Source organism: Poeciliopsis prolifica, unplaced genomic scaffold (assembly GCF_027474105.1).
Source record: "Poeciliopsis prolifica strain line A6 unplaced genomic scaffold, Auburn_PproV2 SCAFFOLD024, whole genome shotgun sequence".
Taxonomy (NCBI): Eukaryota; Metazoa; Chordata; class Actinopteri; order Cyprinodontiformes; family Poeciliidae; genus Poeciliopsis; species Poeciliopsis prolifica.
In genome coordinates this window covers 7,362,673-7,381,434 of record NW_026562399.1, presented here as the reverse complement: position 1 = coordinate 7,381,434, position 18,762 = coordinate 7,362,673, and the positions used below count along the sequence as shown (strand labels likewise).

Here is an 18,762-nt window from a genome sequence, read left to right as displayed (position 1 = left end):
TGATAGACAAAGAAGCCTGAACGATTTAATTAAAGAGACCCTCCAAAGTGTATCAGCACCAGTTAGTCTTTTTACAGTTGCGTATAAAACGTTTTGAAATTGGCCTTTGATAAGGAAGTGTAGCCTTCATGTATCCACTATAGTGTTTAACTTTGTGTTAACAACTGGACAATATCTTGACTGTTTCAGTGTAACGCCTTAACAAAATAGGCCTTAAGGACTCTTTTTCTTCTTCTTTTTTTTTTTAAACCCAAAAGTTTTTATAAATCGTCTCCTTCTTTGTGGTCACGGCAGCCTAAAGGCGCAGCTGAATAGGAAAGCAGACACCATACCTATTGTGAGGCTGAAGCCATGATAGCCCTTCACAGAGCGCTTCCCCGAGCCTGGATCCTTTCAGCCTGCTCTTTAGCTCGCGATAGTAACCCAACACGGAGCTGCTGCACCGAATAACACCGACATACCTGGACGGTGACTGCAGTATCAACTGTCTGAGCTCCAGCGCCCCCGAGGACATTTTTCAACATCCTATAGCGACCGAAGTCAAATATAATGTTGCCTTCCTGGAGGACGCTTCCTGGCTGCTCAAATTTAAATAAGCCACAGAGCGTGCTTATTGTGAGTCTGATGAGGAGAAGAATGCGCATTAGGAGAGATGGAGGTCATCATGTTGAATCAGTAGCTTGGCGCACCTTCCGTGGCAGCTGTGACTTTCAGGCATCTCCTCTCGGCGCGGCGCTACATTGTGCAGGAATTATCTGCGCTGTCTATCAGACACAGTTTCATCTCCCTGACACACTTCAAGGACAAAAGTGGAATATTTACCGAGACGGCTGAGAAGGCTGTTCGGCATGTCTGCTGTAATCTACTCATAATCACTCGGCTGTTTGTTTTGAGCAGAGGTCATGCATTTTCATCTCCATCCGTAGTTGGCTGCACTGGCAAATACAGTTTCTGTCGTTAATGAATAATCCGCTCATCACAGGGCCAGAGTCGCAGAGTCTGCAAAAACGGGATGTCGGTTAAAGGGAATGACGCTACTAAACTCGCTAAAACAAGGGGATGTATACTTGGAACCGCAGAGGCTTATAAACCTTTTTTACTGCACTGTGAATATTGCGTGACCGTAAAAAAGGCTGGTACATCTGACAAGAAAAAAAGTGTCAAAGGGGCACCAGAAAAATGGCATTGTTAAAAGGACAAAAGTCAAGCAATTCTGTCGTCAATGGAGACTTTGTATATAGTTGTATGCTGCATCTACGACGACACCAGCTATTGATCTGGAAACCTGTTAACTGATAAAACAATATTTCCTTTGTCAAAGCTGGAAACCAACCCAAACACCATACAAATAATGAACTACTTTAGGTCAGCAACATTGGTAACAAGCACATGTTAGCATGCTAACAACCTACAATGTTTTCAACTTGTATTCAGAAGTTAGCTGGATTAGCCTCAAATTTGCTGCGTCTTTTTTCCTTTCCAGGTGTAAACAAACTAAAATAGTGCAGGAATAGTGGCACACCACGTCCTTCATCCATTTGCACTGTAAATATTTCTCTGGCACCTGTAGGAACAACCTGTCGATGCAAATTCAATGACAATTTAAAGGTTTGATTAAAAAGCGTTTTCGCATTTTCACCGTCTGACTTAGAACCAAGAGAACCGGATTATGCTAAACGGAAACGTTCGGACTTCGACTACAGGCGGGTCGCAAACTGCTTGTAACTTTTTAACTGAATCTCGCTTCAAAAATCTTGAACACTCCCTCTAAGTGCTAGTTACAACAGATCAGGACAAAGGTGGACTTCTAAGAAAATGCTTTGGTACTTCATTCATGTCACGCTCAAACTCAACGGTTTGAGTGTGACATCTGTATTCATACTGTGGAGTTATAGAGCATGCAGGAGTTCTTTCTTTCTGTTTAGATCAAGAGGAAAGGATCAGCATTTGTCTCTTTGTTTCTCTTAAACCAAACTCTTGGTCATGGCTTACCTGAATTTATTAAACTTTCCTCATTATAGTGTTCTGTTTGTACTGAGAAATGTGAATTTCAAAGTTACTGGCAGATTTAGAAGTTACATTAATACGGACAATGGCGTGGCTCTTCGTTAGTTTCAGCACCGCGTGGCTCTTCGTTAGTTTCAGCACCGCGTTTTTTAAAAACTGGAAATATTATCAAACATTGCCATATTTCTGTTGTAAGGAAGCGTTTTCGAGTCTGCGGACCAGCATAGCACAGCAACGGGTGGGGAGGGGGGAACCGTAATAGTATTTCCTCTTGCATCAAATTTATTGCACAATATAGGAAGAGTAATTGTAACTGTAGCTTTCTAAAGCCTCAGTTTACCTTGACGCTGGTAACTTGGCCATGCCTAGTAATCATTGCACTGCAGTGATCGAGTGTTTTTTGTTCAGCTGGTCTGTCATTAAACCAGCCACACACTCTGTGAAACATCTGTTGAGGATCATGTTCCTTCTTGTGTTTGAATGTAGAGATACAAAATCCAGAGGAACACATTCTCGTCATCTTGGGTTGCTAATGGTGGGCGGTTGGTCATTAATCAACGCAACCAGCAAGTCCCGCTGGACTGCTACGTTTCCACTGGAACCCTGTGAAGTCGGGACTGACATCACTCCCGTTTGACTTGAAAGGCAAATGAAACGCACCATCTTCACCCCAGCGGAGCTCACTGAAGAGTTACAGTGTTCACACAATGAGATCCCTCAACTCTTCCTTAAAGAGTTGAACTGCTTAAAGAATTGCTCCAACAATTATTATTTCCCAAGTAGGTGGTACCGAGTAAAAATGTTACGATTTAGAGAAAAACTTAATGAAAACAAGAAACATATGAACGTCAGAAAGAGGAGAGAGGTGAGAAAAACCATGAACTATTCTGACTATTGTGCAGAATATTGTCTTCTTTGAAATCTGTGAAGGCTGAGATTAGCTGGCTAATTAACATGGTTAGCTAGACTTTGATGAGCATGCCAACTATTTTCAAAAGAGCATTTCCTCAATCACAGGGATGGAAGTGGATCCACCGTACAAGTGCTAAAGCGAATCCTGTTCAATAAGCAATAAATCAATTCATTGCACAATGTGCCGAAATTCTAATAACTTCCATTCTGATGATTAATATTTTCTGAAGAGCAGTTTTGTTTGCAGAGCCATCATAATTCATGTTATTTATGATTTTGGTTGTGTTTTATTCATTGTGTGGAGAGTTTATTTGTATTTGAGAAGGCAGGCTTGCCTTATTATGCCACTGTCACTAAATTACCTGAAAATTGCCGTTCATCGCAATTTATTGTCCAGCAAAATTTGCTAACATTGTTTTCTCAAACTATGGTGGATACATTGCGACCTAATCAATAAATACATGACAACTGGGACTTTCTTTCTGATTTTACAAAGTTAGCAATGACGCACTGTGCTTTGGACATGAACTAGCAGAACAAATTAGTTTGTCAAAGACATAAGCTTGTCTTCACATTATATTTACAAAAATTTTTTAACTGAAATTGGGGCCCAAAGTCGGATTCAGCTGACGGCCCTATGCAGCCTTGTGCAAAGTCTCATTGCACCCCAAGTAGACAGTGGACCTATGTATAGCTGGGCCTCATGGTGTGGGAGTGAAATGCTCTTTTAATAGTAGTGGTGAAGGATTTCATTTGCTGTTGCCTTGCAGCTGGAAGGTCCTGGGTTTGAATCCCGTGCTTGAGTTTTTCCTCCCTTCACGGTTTGAACTTTTCCTGCAAGCGCGGGATCTGCTCTGGTGTTCCGGCTTCCTCCTGCAATCCAAATGCATATCTGTTCATTGGTGCCTCTAAGCTGTGTGTGGCTCTTTAACCTGGCCTTGCCGTTTCCAGGATGTATAGAAAATAGAGGCTCTGAACATCTGACTGAACACGCGACTTTTGGCCAGAAAGCAGAATCTGTTTTGACTCAGCATGCCTGTTCGGAGCTTCTGGATTAAGTCGTTTTCTGATGTTCCCGCGCTTATTTGCAAATATACATAACATGCCTGATAAGAACCCACAAAATTTGACTGCAACAGGCCTCCGAACGTGAGCCTGGCCTACCGCTCTTTATTTCTACTGTAGAAAAGCAACTGATCAGGAGGCAGTTAGCATTATATTTGTGTCAAATTCCTCCAATAAGGCGATCCGTTATGCGTTTTATCGCTTGCCTTGTTGATTTCATTGACTCAGGCTAAGTGCGCCTCGGTGCAGCCAGCTTTTGCTGTGTCATATGGTTTTCTGTGGGACTTTCACTGTAGCTGTACACGTGGGGAATGTCACAACCATCTCATATGCATTCCAGTTCAAAGGTTACAGTATGGTGTGACTTCCAGAGGGCCCTCCCACCGCAGCTCGCACCTGCCTCCTCCCTGAGAGGGCCGTACTTCACTCCAGACGCCGGGAGATACTGTGACTGGAATCGGGGAGTCGGAGGGAGGGGTCAAAGGTGGAGGGTTAATGTCTGCTGACACTCCGCCTCCCTCCTTCGGAGACAATCAGGCGTCTGAATTTAAGCTCTCCTATGTTTGCACTTCGGAGCTCAGAGAGCGCCAGGCCAGAGCTGACCTTTGACCGTTTTGCATCTGTTTCTGTTGCGTGGGTAATTTTAAATAGTCATGGGGATACTGTATTGGTCGTTTCTTTCTCTTTTTTTTGTCTAAAACATCTCTAACAAGGCCTGAGGGTCAAGAAGCTTCTTTTCTGACTGGGTGAACAAATCAAATCTGCATAGTTCATCCAGGGATCTCAAGGATAATCTGCCCCAGTTACCACCAAGTGAACTCATGCCAACGCAGAAGGTGAATCACAGAGAAGTCGGCCAAGTCACAGTATTAAACAGATGAAAATATCAGGAAATGCTTTGGCATATATATGACTTTACTCTTTATTGTCTTTGTCTGCTGAGTAAACATACACCTCAGGCATTTTGTCTTTTGTTTCACAGATCTACACTAAGTCACAAAGGACGAAACTGTAGGTGTGGCATGATGTGTACACCTTCCTTTTTACCCTAAACTAACTAAAGGCTTGTCAGTTTAGGGCAAAAAGGGGCAAAAACTTTACAGTTCAAAGGGTTAATTTCACCTTCGCTCACACTAAATCAAATTTATCTGCAGTCGTATTTAAAAACACCGGCTGCCAGCATCGAAACTCAGAGGAACGTGACCTATAAGATTATAATATTACATCTGACCAATTAAACGGCATTTTCAATGCAGAAATGTCATGAAACTGTGTTTCATGACATTTGTTTCAATCTAACAAATGACCCTCATTGGAACAAGTTCCAATTTATTCACTGTGACTGTATAGAAAATGTGTTGAGGTTTGTCCTTCTACATTGCAGTCTTTTATAATTCATTGATGTGCCATTATTGTTGCTAGTATTGAGACTTTTTTGTTGTTTTTACTGCTCCATACACTGATAATGTCGTTCATGTTAGCATTTTTGCTCTTACACATACAGTTAACAATACAACACAAGTTCTGAGATTGTATTTCCCTTTCTTTAATGTAAAGTATCAGACCACAGGGTTTCTACTTCGATATTAAATAAAGTTAAAAAAAAAAAAGGAACATGACATTGCAGTGTTGCCTATATATGTCCGTGTTGCTGTTCTAAGTTATCAAAAGACACTTCGGACGGGAGACGGAAGCAGGAACTGCAATGTCCAACTCTGCTAAATGTGCGGTGTTTTTCTTCCGCTTCACAGTCGTGCCCAGCACTATTTCGATCTGTCCCATAAATGCACACGACTCAATTAAAAATGCCGGAGCCTTTAGTGCGAGCCGGTGTGTGGGTTTTTTGTTTGGCCGCGTGTTTGCCCGCAGTCTGTTAGGAGCGCTTTCAAAAGTTGAGGAGCAATGTTCTCGCCTTGTGTGTGATTTAGCACTTAAACAGGTTTATTCTTTCTTCTTCAGTCAGTATCTGCAACAGACATTCATTACACAATCGGCTACATCCCACAAGTAAATAACAATATGCCTAAATGTTGTTGTTTCTTTTTTTTTTTTTTCTTTGTCAGCCACAATTTGTCCCTACCCTGGAGGTCAAAGGCCAAACTTTCCAGAGCCGCATTTCTGTGAAAAGCCTCGGGGGGCAAAGTTCAGTTCGCCCCGGGGGAAGTGGCAGTGGGCTTGATGAAGGGGAGGATATTGTATCTCCATTTATGTGGCATTCGAGGGGGTTGGAGTTCAAAGTTGAAAGGTCGCTGCAGGTCGGAGGTCACCGGTTGAGATAGCATCCAAACTGCTGAGCCAAGTGTGCTCCTCTGACTCCGAGGCTGTCGTGTCAGGGCCCCCCGGCCGGGTCCCGGGGCCGCAATCAGGAGGCGGCAGTAAACGCAGCAAACGCCGACTTTTGTTTTATGTAACGCGCTCCGCCCGGGACTTTGATCGCACTTTTAACTGCTGTTGCAATCAAAATGCAAATTGAATGTAACACCTACTGCGAAGAACAGCCTTGTAAAAGAAAACTATCCGGTTTACCTTCGCTGACGTGTTGAGTGCTGCCTCTGTTTATATTACCGCCAATGAACTGAATTACTGTTTAAACACCGCGGCAGGGTTACGGTAGGTTAGGAGGCGCAGTTTCCAACTGGCTGAATACAAGTGGCCAATAACACAGCGTGATGTGATAACACAGACGTGGGAGGAGGAGAGGGAGCACACACACACACACACAAGCAAACACGCGCGTAGGCATATACACAAACTCCTACACACCTCCCACCCCTGCCTTCTCCATCCTGGATCTGAAAAGGGAAACAGAGACGAGCATGGCGTTGGAAGTAGGTTATGTTGTTGTGTTCTTATTCGTGAGAACACTGACGTTCCCCGGGCCCCTTAGGGACATTTTGTTCAAGGCCATGCTGAGATGGCAGCCTGCAGGCGAGCGGACCTGATAGCACAGATTAGCACAGGACGACAGAGGGAGAGAAGAGGCATCACTCGGAATCACTCTCTCCAACGCTCGGCGTTCCCGCCGATGGCGGCGACGCGCGCCGGGAGGGAAGCGTGGCGTTTGGGAGCGTTGGGACGGTCCCCGCGGGAGAGCGTCTGCTCCTCGGGAGCGACACCTCGCCGTCACACCGAAGTGGCGCGACGCCCTCAGCACCTTGGGGCCAACTCGGTGCCTTGTTCAAGGGCACCTCAGCGCTGTTTATGTTGTTCATTTTCTCCACTTGGTCAGTGTGTGCCGAGGCGGGCCGCAAATCTCCACTTCTTTGGCAGATATATTCTTTTAACTCTCAGAGTTTGGAGCCCATCCAAGGAGGAGCCGAATGATTTGTTTCGAGCTGCTGACACGCAGGTTCTCCGACGGCACCTCCCACTTTGTTTAGCTTACAGACTATTGCAGTAGGCCCGTTTGGTACGAAGGTGGCCACATCGGGACGAGCCGTCAAATCTTTCCTCTGACCAGAAATCGATGGTTCTGATCAGAATTCATTGGCCGTGGGAGTTCTGCAAGTACGACGCATCATGTCAGACAGACGGCTAGATACTCCTACTTTCCCATGAAGCTGTTACTGCACTAAAAAACCCCCAACAGGACTGACCTTGTGGTAGATGGAGCAGACATGCACTGATCATTTCCACTCCCAGCTGATCTTTAGTTCCAATTTTCTGAGTTTTGAGGCACCAGTTCCAATTATCCCCACTGCTGCCTCAAAGCATCTGCTCCTATCTTTCATCTGGGGTTTATTAGACTCACAAGGAGTTCCTTAGAAGATACGCTGTTGACGCATTTATACACCAAAATTGGTAGAAGATCTGTGAGCTGATGCATTCATTGACTCAAAGTAAAAACTATTCACAGGGGATTAGGAAACACAGCTTCCTGCTAAAAACTTGAGGTTATTGTTTTAAAAAAGTGCTTACACCTGCCGATTTTAATTGTCCAAACGCCAAATAATGTGCATTAACACACACAGCGGAAACCGGCTTACAGAAGCCGACGTCCTCCGCACAATACGATGCGGTGACATTGCACAGGATGAATCCATGACGAGGTGTGATTCAATTGAACCGCTGATGATCCTCCAGAGCAAGTCATAGGGAAACTGGCAGAGTGATGGGTCGCTAGATAAACATCAACGTTTTAAAGGGTTAAAAAGGGCACCGTGTGGGCAAGAAATGGGGGCAAACTTGTTTGTATCCACTTTTGTAGCCACTTGCAGATCTTTCTTGTGTTTTATTTTATTTTTTTTAGCACAGTTGGAGATTAGGAGACCACAAATTGCTACATAACCACCACTGCATGAAAATGCATGCGGACTGGAATGTATCTAAAATAAAAAAATTTAAAAAAGTAAAGGGAAAAGCTTCAAATTGTTTGAAACAAATGCTGAATTTGAAACATTAAACCTTCAATAATTTTTTGTTTTTTGTTTTGTTTCTTTCTTTCAAGAATTGTTTGAATGTAATAAATCTCACAAAGTCATTTTCCTGTTTCTCCTGGACAGTAGACCAAACAGTCCACCTCCCCTCATTCAGGCTGCAGGTCTTTGGACTTATAAATAAGTTTCTTCCTGGTCAGAAGCAGTTCATCTCCACTATCACCACATTCTCTGCTTAGGATTGCTGCAAAATCAACCAGCATAGAGCTGGGCAACAAACTGATCACTGAATAGTTGAATTATGTTGATTGCATCTAACAGACTGTCTCCAGTCTGGATGGTGTTAGTATGAATTTCATTGCTCTGGATAAGCAGTGCATAGACGGTGCGTTTGAGTGCAGCCAAACAAATGCAGCGTTTAGTTCCTGTCAGCACTGTAAAAACAACTCGGTTAAACGTTAAGCTCGCTCTGCCGACGGCAGTGCGAGGAAACGATGCTCTGCGTGGCGTGTGTCCGAAAACACGGTTCCTCCACACGACTCCACGCACGGCTCGGTGTTTTGTTTTGTTTTGTTGTTGTTTTTTTTTTTGCCACTGAACGGTCAGTGTGGAAATGGGCACGAGATGAAAAGTGTTCGCTCCGTCGTTCCTGTTTCCCCGTGGCAGTGGGAGCGCGTGGGCAGCGGCAGAGCGAAGGCTTGTTCCTTTAAGGGTGGTGTCAGGGGCAGTCAGAGGAGGAGGAGGAGGAGGAGGAGTGGGGCAGTCTCCGCTCACTTCTCCACAGCGAGGGGACTCCGAGAATAAACAATTCCCACAGACTGCACGCTCCGCACCGCAGTTCGCGCACAGTCGCAGTTTGAATTGGTATCGCCTTTTTTTTTTTTCTTCTTGTCAGGAGCAAAATTTTATTTTATTTTTTTACCTTCCTGTGTGTTTTTAATATATCAAGCCCTCTTCGCCATTTCTGCCCGCTGCCTAAAGTGTCGCTCTCATTGGATTTGCCTGCCCTCCCGTCGAATAACAACGATGCGCCTCTCGGGCTGACTGCTGGGTGGACGAGCAGGTACGTGCCGCACATGAACGCACCGCCAAATATGTGGCAATTGTCGCCGCAAAAAAGCTGGTTTTAGGCGGCGGTGGGAAGAAACACTCGGTCGACGGTACGTGGAGCGTTGTGACAGTTGAAATAGTCTCTTGCTAAGGATGGGGCTGGCCGTTTTCGTGTCGTGGAAGTGGGCAGGGGCACATATGGACAGTAGCGCTGACAAGGCTGCATAAAGAGGTGGCTTGTGCGGCTGCAACAGCCCGACGCCACCCGGTTCCTCTCCGCCGAAAACCAGACCATTGAGCAAACGTTTATCCAGGGGTTGTGTAAGTACGTGTCGTAAAGACACAGTTGCCATTACTAATTTCGACCGCGGATATCCTATAAACCTCCCGCTAAGTGTGTTTGAGCTTAATACTGATGGGAATTCCGGCTCGGTTTTTGAGATTCGGATCGTTTGGGTCGAAAGAGTCGGCTATCCCGGTTCTTTTCGTTTGTTGCGTTCCTTTTCTTGATAATTGGGATGTTTGTTATTCCTGGATATACGGAGAAGCAAATAAAAAGAGGATTTATATATATATATATCAGTGTAACACTAGTAGTGCAAACGATTCTCTTACGATTTTACAGGATTGATCTGGCAAGTCCAAATTAGGCTTCCTAAGTAGATGCCCCCCAATCCTCGCTAATTTTAAAATGAGGGAGAAATGAAAAGTTAATTTCTTTAATGACACTAAATGGCAGTAGTTCTTAATTTTGGCGCATTTAATGAATAGGAAGTCCGTTATTTGGCATTTTCAGCATTGGACCTGCTGAGTGTGGTCCAGAGCCAAATAAAAGCGAAATTGTCTGGTTCCAATCCCTGACTGGGTTCTGCATCTCTAAACAATATACAGGTAAAATAAGGACTGTAACAGACTTTGTTTTGGGGATTTCTTTCTTCTTTTTTTTTATGTGGCCCATGCATGGTTATTATTGCATTCTGCAATTCATACAACTATTTTAAAGTTTCCCACTGACCCACCAATGACCTTAATTGATCACATGACAAAACGCATTAAAAAATATATATTTTGTGCCCATTTTTCTATATTAAAATTCTATAATTTAGATCAGAAGACAGGAATAAATCTATTTTCAGAGGGTTAGATAATTTATGAATTTGAAGTTGATGACTTTTTCTTCTTCTTCTTTTTTATTTGTTTATTTTTTAACACTTTTCAGTTATCTGTCCTTCTGCAGCTCCAATTTTCAACAGAAGTGAAAAGCAGTTGGATAACTAGCTTACACCAGGCTTGACAGTTAATAATAACTTTCTACAACAAGTAGAAAGTTACGGTTTAATTCAGAAGCAATGCATTACACTGCATTACATAAACAAAATTATCTAAAAATATAGAAGGTGAATTCAAGCATAACCACATTCCTGCTGTCAACCAGGAGATTTCAGAGCAGCAGAGAACAGACAATAATAATAATATCACAAAAACAGTTATTTCTTATGTGAGTTTTTGATTGATATTGTTTTTGTAGCTCAGACAGAAGCGACAGAAATGACTAAATTCAGGGGCCCAGCCACGGTCCCCAAGCAGCCGCTAAGTGCGCTTATAACTACGGCCTGCCTTAATAAATATAAAGAATCCAAATGTCCCTTTCTGAACAGTGTCTATAAATAAAATCTGTTAAACAGAAGGTTTTAACTTTGAGAAGTATAAGAATTAGAATAGCATGGATTGGAAATGGTGAATCAAATGACAGAAGTTATGTAATTTAAGCAGCATGTACTTGGCAGGTTGTTCATAAACATTTTAATAGGTTCGACTTGTATTCCAACTCATTACAGATTACTACTTGACATGAACTACTTAGAAAATGGCTTTAGCATCTTATGTTAGTTTGTAGAAGAGTTAGGATTATATAAATGGCTTTCTGTGTCTTTTGAAGAGTCGTACCTAACTCTATTTCCAAATTCTCTGTTGTTTGACACACAGTACTTTAGCTGTACTCTTTTTGGCCTTCCTGTTGTGCGTCGAAAGTCTTGCTCTCTCTTGCTGTCTCGCGGCGTGAATAAAGAAGCTTTTCAGGAGGAAAAGCTTCTTTCTTCTGTTCCCTGTGCCTTCCATTCAAACACCTCAGCGTCCTGAAAATAGATCAGCTTGAGTCATCTCAGACCAACCTAAATGCTCTCGCGAATGATTCATTCACTGTTCAGAAAAAACAGTATTACTTTTGAGCTTCTGACATGCCAGTGACCCAGTCAGCTTCAGTGAACCTCCACATAATTTTTGAACTGAAAAACAAACATCACCAGGGCTCGGTGTGGGACAGTACTTTCATAAAACCCACACAATGGACTGCAGTTACGACTGGAGTATAAACCGTTGGAATGTGATTCACCAAACTGGCTCAAAACTGAATTCTGCAAGCCCTCCTGACTAATCAGTACTTTTACCAGCTGGTTTTTCTTTCTTTTTTTTTTTTTGCCTTCCCCAATTACCTCCTTTTACTTTTTCCAGAGTATTTTTATTTTTTAAAACTTTTTGAATGTTTGCCTCATTGCCGGAGCGCAGCGGGGGAGGGAACCGGAGCCAGAAGCTCAAACAGTGGCACCAGAGGGTAAACACTGTGGTAGAGGTTGTTGCAAAATGTTGCACAGACTTGTTGCTACAACAAATCTCCCAACACAGCTGAGATGACATTCCTTCCTCTGGTCCATCATGAAACAGCCGTGGTCTGGAAACATGGCTTTGCTAATAATCTTCATTAATGCTGATTTAGTTTGTTCGCTCTACCTAAACTCCCCCTGCCGTGTGTTCTTGTCGGAAACCTTTCTCCGTTCCCCTCGTAGTTCTTTAGAATAATGAACAGCTGATTCTCCAGTTCAATCTATTCCTTTGTTACCATCAGGTCAGATATATTTAGATTGATTTATAAGATTTTGGCTCCGTTTGGACCAGTTGTGAGACTTATGGAATGGACTCTGTAGGCATTCTTGTCACTTCATTGGACTTTGGATGAGTGCGGAGGCAGAGGTCAGGACCGGACGTTTTCTCAGAGCTGCTAGCGAGAGGGCAAAGTACAACTCCAATTCAGACTCTAAAAGGCTAAATTATCTTGCTTACTGGATCATTTATGTGTCGTAACATCAGGTTGAATGAAAAAGTTCTTTCAGAAATAAGTTGCAGCTCCAAAAAAAACCCCCAAAAAACCCAAAACACACAATTTGAAGTAATATAAAAAAAGAGCGCAACTTTTTAAAGCCCTCTAAGTCCCGTCTGCGCCTGGAGGTCTGCCTTTTTAGCCTTTCTTTTGTCGAACATTTAAGCTGCTTAATTATTTGACCTGAACTCACACGAGATGTTCAAGGTAGCTCAGCTCGTCCTCTGCTGCCTTAGATTACTAAAACCTCCGCACACACAGCCTGAATGCAAAAGCTGCTCGACAAAACGATCTTTTTTTTCCTCTCTCTCTCCCTTTTTGTTTTTTTTTCTGGCCCGTGTGTTGTTGCTCAGTGTAAACCTGCGTGTCAGACGAGCTTGATTTGCCTGAACCATCTGCTGTGGTGAGTGATGTGTAGTAAGTAACCTGCAACCAACAGCAGAGAACATTCAAATGACCCGATGCAAATGATGTGAAGGCGGCCGAACGGTCACAAGACTGGACTCTGCACTTGTCTGTCCTGTGTACCGGCTGCTTTTCATCACAGCAAAGTCTTATCTGACATCAAATAAAACCAGAACTGCTGCTGCTGCTGCCGCCGCCGTGGGAACATTGGGTGTTTTGACGTCTTCGTGGTCACGCAGGTGTGATGAAAAACACAGAATGTCATGCCGTTTTGCTACTCTGTCTTTTTAAGGGTTTCGGAGTGTTCCGACGTGGCTGATTTCAGCGACAGATATCGAGCCATCAGTCTCTTCTAAGCGGGTGGTCTCCTGCTTTTTGACGACTGTCAAAAAGCAAGAGAGGAGATGGGATTAATGTATATTCCACCAGAGCAAGTGTTGTGCGTTTACTGCAGAGTTCTTGATTTATTATAGACCTGGGAGATGCCCAGCACTCGTGTTGTTGGCCACTGAACATTGTTCAAGGGCACTTTGACTGTGGCTGTTGAGGAGCAGTAATACGTCTCTCATCTCCTTATGGGCCGGCACTTTTGTCAGCCCACTGGGGATTCAAACCACAGACCTTTAGGCCGCCGCCTCATTTCTCTGATTGTCTGGGCTCAATAATCTTCACCTGGAGTGTCCATTCAGCCAAATGGTTTTATTGTTTATTCAGTAAACACTCCCCAACAATAGTCGGTGCGTTATTGGACGGAGATGATGTTTACAGCAATTAGGCTGTAAATTTCTTATTGGGAATAAAGCATTTTCTCTCAGATAAACGAGACAAAAGTTAATGATGATCTGATGTTTTTACTGTTAATTTGAATCCAGGCTCTTTCCTCTGGAAATGCAATATCTGTCCTCTGTTATCTAACGGATTTAAAGTCCTGTTAGTCTCGTGGTAGGATAATGATGGTTAAGATTTAAAGCAAAAATTTATCACACTTTTTTTTCCCCCTTCTGTAAAACAAAAGCAACAGCTAAGAGAAAGCATATTTGTTGTTATAGTTTCATTGATGTTTATCTATATCAATTTATTTTCTGAATAAACTCCGGCTAAATTTTAGATCACTTTCTGCTCTTCTTTTTAAAGACTTGCAACGAGCTGATATCAACTGGCTGATCATCAGAGTTTCTGCTTCTTCAGCCTGCAGCCGTCTGCAAATCCGACCTGCAGCTTTTAGTTTGCAATTTGTAGATTTGAAACGGCATCCTCTAAATGACAGCGAGGGATTCACCTCCTTTAGTTTTGGAGCCGACTTTTAGCTGGCTGAACAGCAGAATAGAAAGTTCCCCATCACTCCGGCACTTCCTCGGAGCTGTCGGAGTGGTAACAGGAGGAAATTGTGGAACCTTTTAAAATCTTGATGCTTCCTGATGTGGTGACCGGCCTGTGGCTAATACCTGAACCTTAAAGGTTCACAGTAAATGACTTCAAATGTCTAATATCTGAAAGATAACACAAAGCGACTGTGCATAAACTCTTAGCCGCAGCTTTGGTTCTGTAATTTTGCTGAGTTGAATGGTAATTTTTAAATGGCGGCCTTTCGAAAAGTATTAGCAGCCACATCTGATGCACAAACAAGATCTGCAAACAACAGTGAAGGTTCCTGTTCCTCGCCTCCTGGAGACTCATTTTTGCTCAAAAAAATGTATCTGATGAAAAGCTGGAAAAGACTATTGTGTGCAAGGTGAGCCAATATGAGTTGTCCTGTCACCCAATCCTGTCACAAAATAGCATCTCAATGCTAAGTATGTTGCAGCAGCACAGACGCCCCCAATGCTAATGCCAGCGTTTAAATAAGTTCTATGAATTGTCCTGAAACACTCATTGAGTTTAATAGCACTTTGCTCCAGTCTGATGACTAAATCAACAATAAATGTTTTATATCATTAAGTTCATATGTTTTTATTCAGATTTTGAATTGAACGTGTTTACTATTTTGTCGATATAGTTTTTGATTAAAATTGTGATTAATTAATTACAAACACTGCAATTATTTCAATCGGTTCCCACCTCAAGTTTTTACGTAATAATTTATGACATGTGGAGGTGAAGGGTCGACACAGACGGCCTGCTTACTTTGACAGGGAGGAGGAAAACATTGGTCCACTGCTTTCTTAGCAGTAGAATCTTTCATTTAAGACTTCCACTTAAAGACCCCCACTTTTACGCTTTGTTTACATTCTTTCAGTTTACAACTGGGTCGCTTTCCGACCAGCACCAGTCAAGTCCTGTCAGGCTGAAAATCAACCTACTCTGGCCTTTTCGTAGTGCGCCTCTGCTAGTTCTTCAGAGAAAAGCTTATGTTATTTTACCTGATTATAAATACGTTGACAAGAAAACACTCCTGAGGACTATCGTGTTCTCTACTCCGAGATCATAGCATGGTCACTTTTAGTGTCTTTGTGTCGTGAGCAGCAAGTTTGAGGTCTCTGTCATATCAGCTTTGTGTTGTTCAAAGAGAATCGCTCCGATTCCTGCATCTGCCTGAAACAGAAGGCAACCAAAGTAAATGGAAGTCATTCTGATGACGAGGCAGGAAATCCTAAATGCCGCTTCACAGCCGTGGCTCCCAGATAAAGGGGTGGAATGACGAGATGTGCGGATGAAAGATGAACCCCTCCTCTATGGCCCCTGAAACCTGCACTAACCCGGGCTCATCAGAGTGACTCTCCTCCCTCTTCCTTCCACACCCTTCGTCAAGCGTCACCTCCAGCTTGCCACTCATCTGCCTTCGTTTTTCACCTTGGCCTTGGCGCAATGACAGGCCCTTCAATTATCCCCACCGATTGATCGCTGCTGATTGCAATTGCTGTGAATTATTTAGACCCTGCTGAAGTCGCCCACTAAAGGGAAGGAGGACTAGCGAGGGAGATATCGCTGGTCAAATAAATTCCATCTTTAAGGTACAGCTGCCTTTCAGGGCTGGCCGAGTAATCTATCGATTATTCTGACAATTGCGTAATTAAATGAATGATTGGTAAATGCTACCATTACAGCAGCATAAATACTGCTTATCAATATCAGCCCAAATTCACATATTTGTGCATCCTTATCATTTACTTTTCTGTAGCTTAGAAAACTGACCCATAATTAAAGCAGCTCATTATTTAACAAAATCTGAAATTTGTCGATTTAATAAAAATACTGTGTAGACTGAATGTTTTAGTCTCCGCTGTTGGCTTCCATCAGTTTAATAGAAGAACTCTCACTTTGCACAGCCATTAGTAGCTTTTATGTTTATGTGAGCGATGGGATCTTTGGCACCTTCGTCACATTCAAACACATTCAAACACATACACCAGAGCGTGTTTGGCCAATAGTACTTAGCATTTCTCAACAACTCATTGGCAGAAATGAGAGCGTTGCGCAACACAGAGTCATCGGGACCGAACTCATGGCCCTACGCAGTAAAACATAATTTAACAAAGCTTCGAGGCAGACGATTTGCCTTTAGGAATTTTAATAATTGAGGTACTCAAATCACTTTCTGAATTGTTACAGCCCTACTGCCTTTCAAGTTGCACAGCTGTGCATCCCAAAGTTTACTGATCAGTGAGGGATTGCTGCTGCACCTAATATGTACAGAGAGTTCTGAGCTCAGCTCCAAAACCCATTCACCTCCCTCCTGTCCTACATTTGGTGACAATCGAAGAGATGCAGACCATAGCGGCGAAGCTCCTGGGTGACGTGAGCGGACCTGACTTCTCCTGGCCAGACCACAGTGGTCACACTAGTGGAGTGGACTGGAACTGACTCCCTCTTGTCTCTTTCTGTCTCTCTCTCTCTCTCTTTGCTTCTCTTGCTCCTGTAGCAGAGCTGCTGCCCCGAGGGCTCTAGAGGTGCAGGAGGAAGGTTTTGCTACCATCATGGTGAAAGCTCAGTCAGGATACTGCAGTCAGAGAAGGGAATGGTCTCTTTTTTTCTTTTTTTTTTTCTTTTTGCCACAAGCAGGCCAGTGTCACTGCCGCGAAAGAGTGGGCGGCTGTATCGGGAAGCGAGGACAGACGCTTGCAGATAGGAGACCTGCCAAGCCTGGATGTGCATGTAATAGAAAATGTCTGCTTCTCACAGAGGAATGAGTGTTTTCAGCTTTTGTTGTGGCTGTCTAAGGATGCAAGTATGTGATTAAATCTGTGCTGGGCTTTGTTGTAGCTGTTCATCTGTTAGAAGAGGCTATGGTACCTTCTCTACAAAAACTATTTCTGCTGCATCCAAGTGCATTGCTGCAAAGGTTCTTGCCGTGTACCTAAGCGGCCTAAGGGCTGAAGGCCAGAACACAGGGTCACCGAGCTCAGAGGGTGAGGTCGACCGTTATCCAGCTGGATCTTATTTTAACCAGGTTATGTGGCTGGAGTGCAAACGAGAAGCTGCGGCTAAGTGAAAATGCCACTCATTCTTGAAGAGTCCCTGGCCTCGTCAAGGTTAGTGGTTTGTCTTTGTAAGTTGAGGGATTGATGCATGAGCCTGTCTGGCGCTGAATTCAAAGTCCAAGGCTGTCACAGGCAGCAGCCCTCCACCCAACCCCTCCACCCTCTCTTTTCGCAGGCTATCACAGGGCCCTGTCCTTCCCAACTTCTTAGCAGCCTGTCCTTTTGGGAACCTTGAGCAACCCAGGCAAGGACACAGCGTCTGGTGCAGTAAGCCTGTGGAGAGAGGGGGAGGCTTTACGTAACGTTCTGCTTCAAACATGGGTGTATGACTTCCCTGACACGGTGCGGTGCAGAGCAGCACGGCTCGCAGCACACGTCCCTTCGGTCCACCCCACAAGGAGCGGGCAGAGAAATCCCTGCAACTTAATTATATCTTTCTCTTTTAAAAGCTTTCTTTTTAAATTAAATTTTCCCAGGCAATTAACTAAAGAGGAGTTTTCAGAATTTATGAATGAATGATGGATATATTGCACAGGACGACAGCAGAGAGAGAGAGAGAAGGAGGTGGAAGAGAAGAAGAAGGCATGTATATTACAGTATGAGGCTCCGGTTCTGGAATTTCTTTTAACTGTGAATAAAGTGAAGATTAGCTCAATTCAGCTAAAATGAGAGTGAAGGTGTTGGGTGATCTCCAAGGAATGGGTTCTGGTCATTTCGCCCCTTTGGTCATTTCATACCTGGAAAGATAAGAGGAGCAGTCTGCCACAGGATGTTTGGTACCAACAGGAATTTTATGATTTTCTACCCGCCTACAATGGAAATCTCACACATTCTTTTGTAATTTAATTCAGGGCCCTGCATAATTGGGCCGAAGTTGAACCGTCGACCCATGATCACATAGTTCACAGCTTCTTGTGGTGGAGGAAATAATGATTTCATTTTATTTTATATGTCGCCGTGTAAAAAAAGGACAGGAGTCATCGACGTCGGCCCGCTCCACTGGACCAGAACCGAACGAGAGGAGACAAGTGTTTTGGTCCAACACTAGGTACTTCCTGATGGCCTCAGACAATTGTTCCTCAAAACTATCCATCCTGCTCTCAGGGTGAAAAACTGACCTCTCAAATAGTTGCAACATGAGGCTGAGAACAAAATGATGTAATTTTTGTCACGCAACTGCGAAAATAGGAGCTGATTTCAGCAATTCAACCCGACCGTGCAGAGAGCACTTTAGTCTACTCTAAGTGTGCTTTGATCTCTTACTCTACTAAATGTTATCTAAGAGCATGGTGTTATTCTGGTTTGTTGAGAGGTCATAATTTCATATGTTTGTTAAATCGAGTGGCCCAGAAAGGATCACTGCAAATAGTTGTAA

The 18,762-nt window shown here is 43.5% G+C and overlaps 1 protein-coding gene across 3 annotated transcripts in view; it reads left to right on the top strand.

Annotated features, from left to right (window-relative positions):
- The first annotated feature begins 9,125 nt into the window (after positions 1-9,125).
- Positions 9,126-18,762, top strand: part of nrip1b (nuclear receptor interacting protein 1b) — a 54,023-nt gene continuing 44,386 nt past the window's right edge. For 2 of the 3 annotated variants that reach the window (XM_055046574.1, XM_055046575.1), the window contains exon 1: positions 9,126-9,423. The gene's annotated coding sequence lies outside the window, so the exon portion shown is untranslated. The other variant, XM_055046576.1, reaches the window with a different exon arrangement.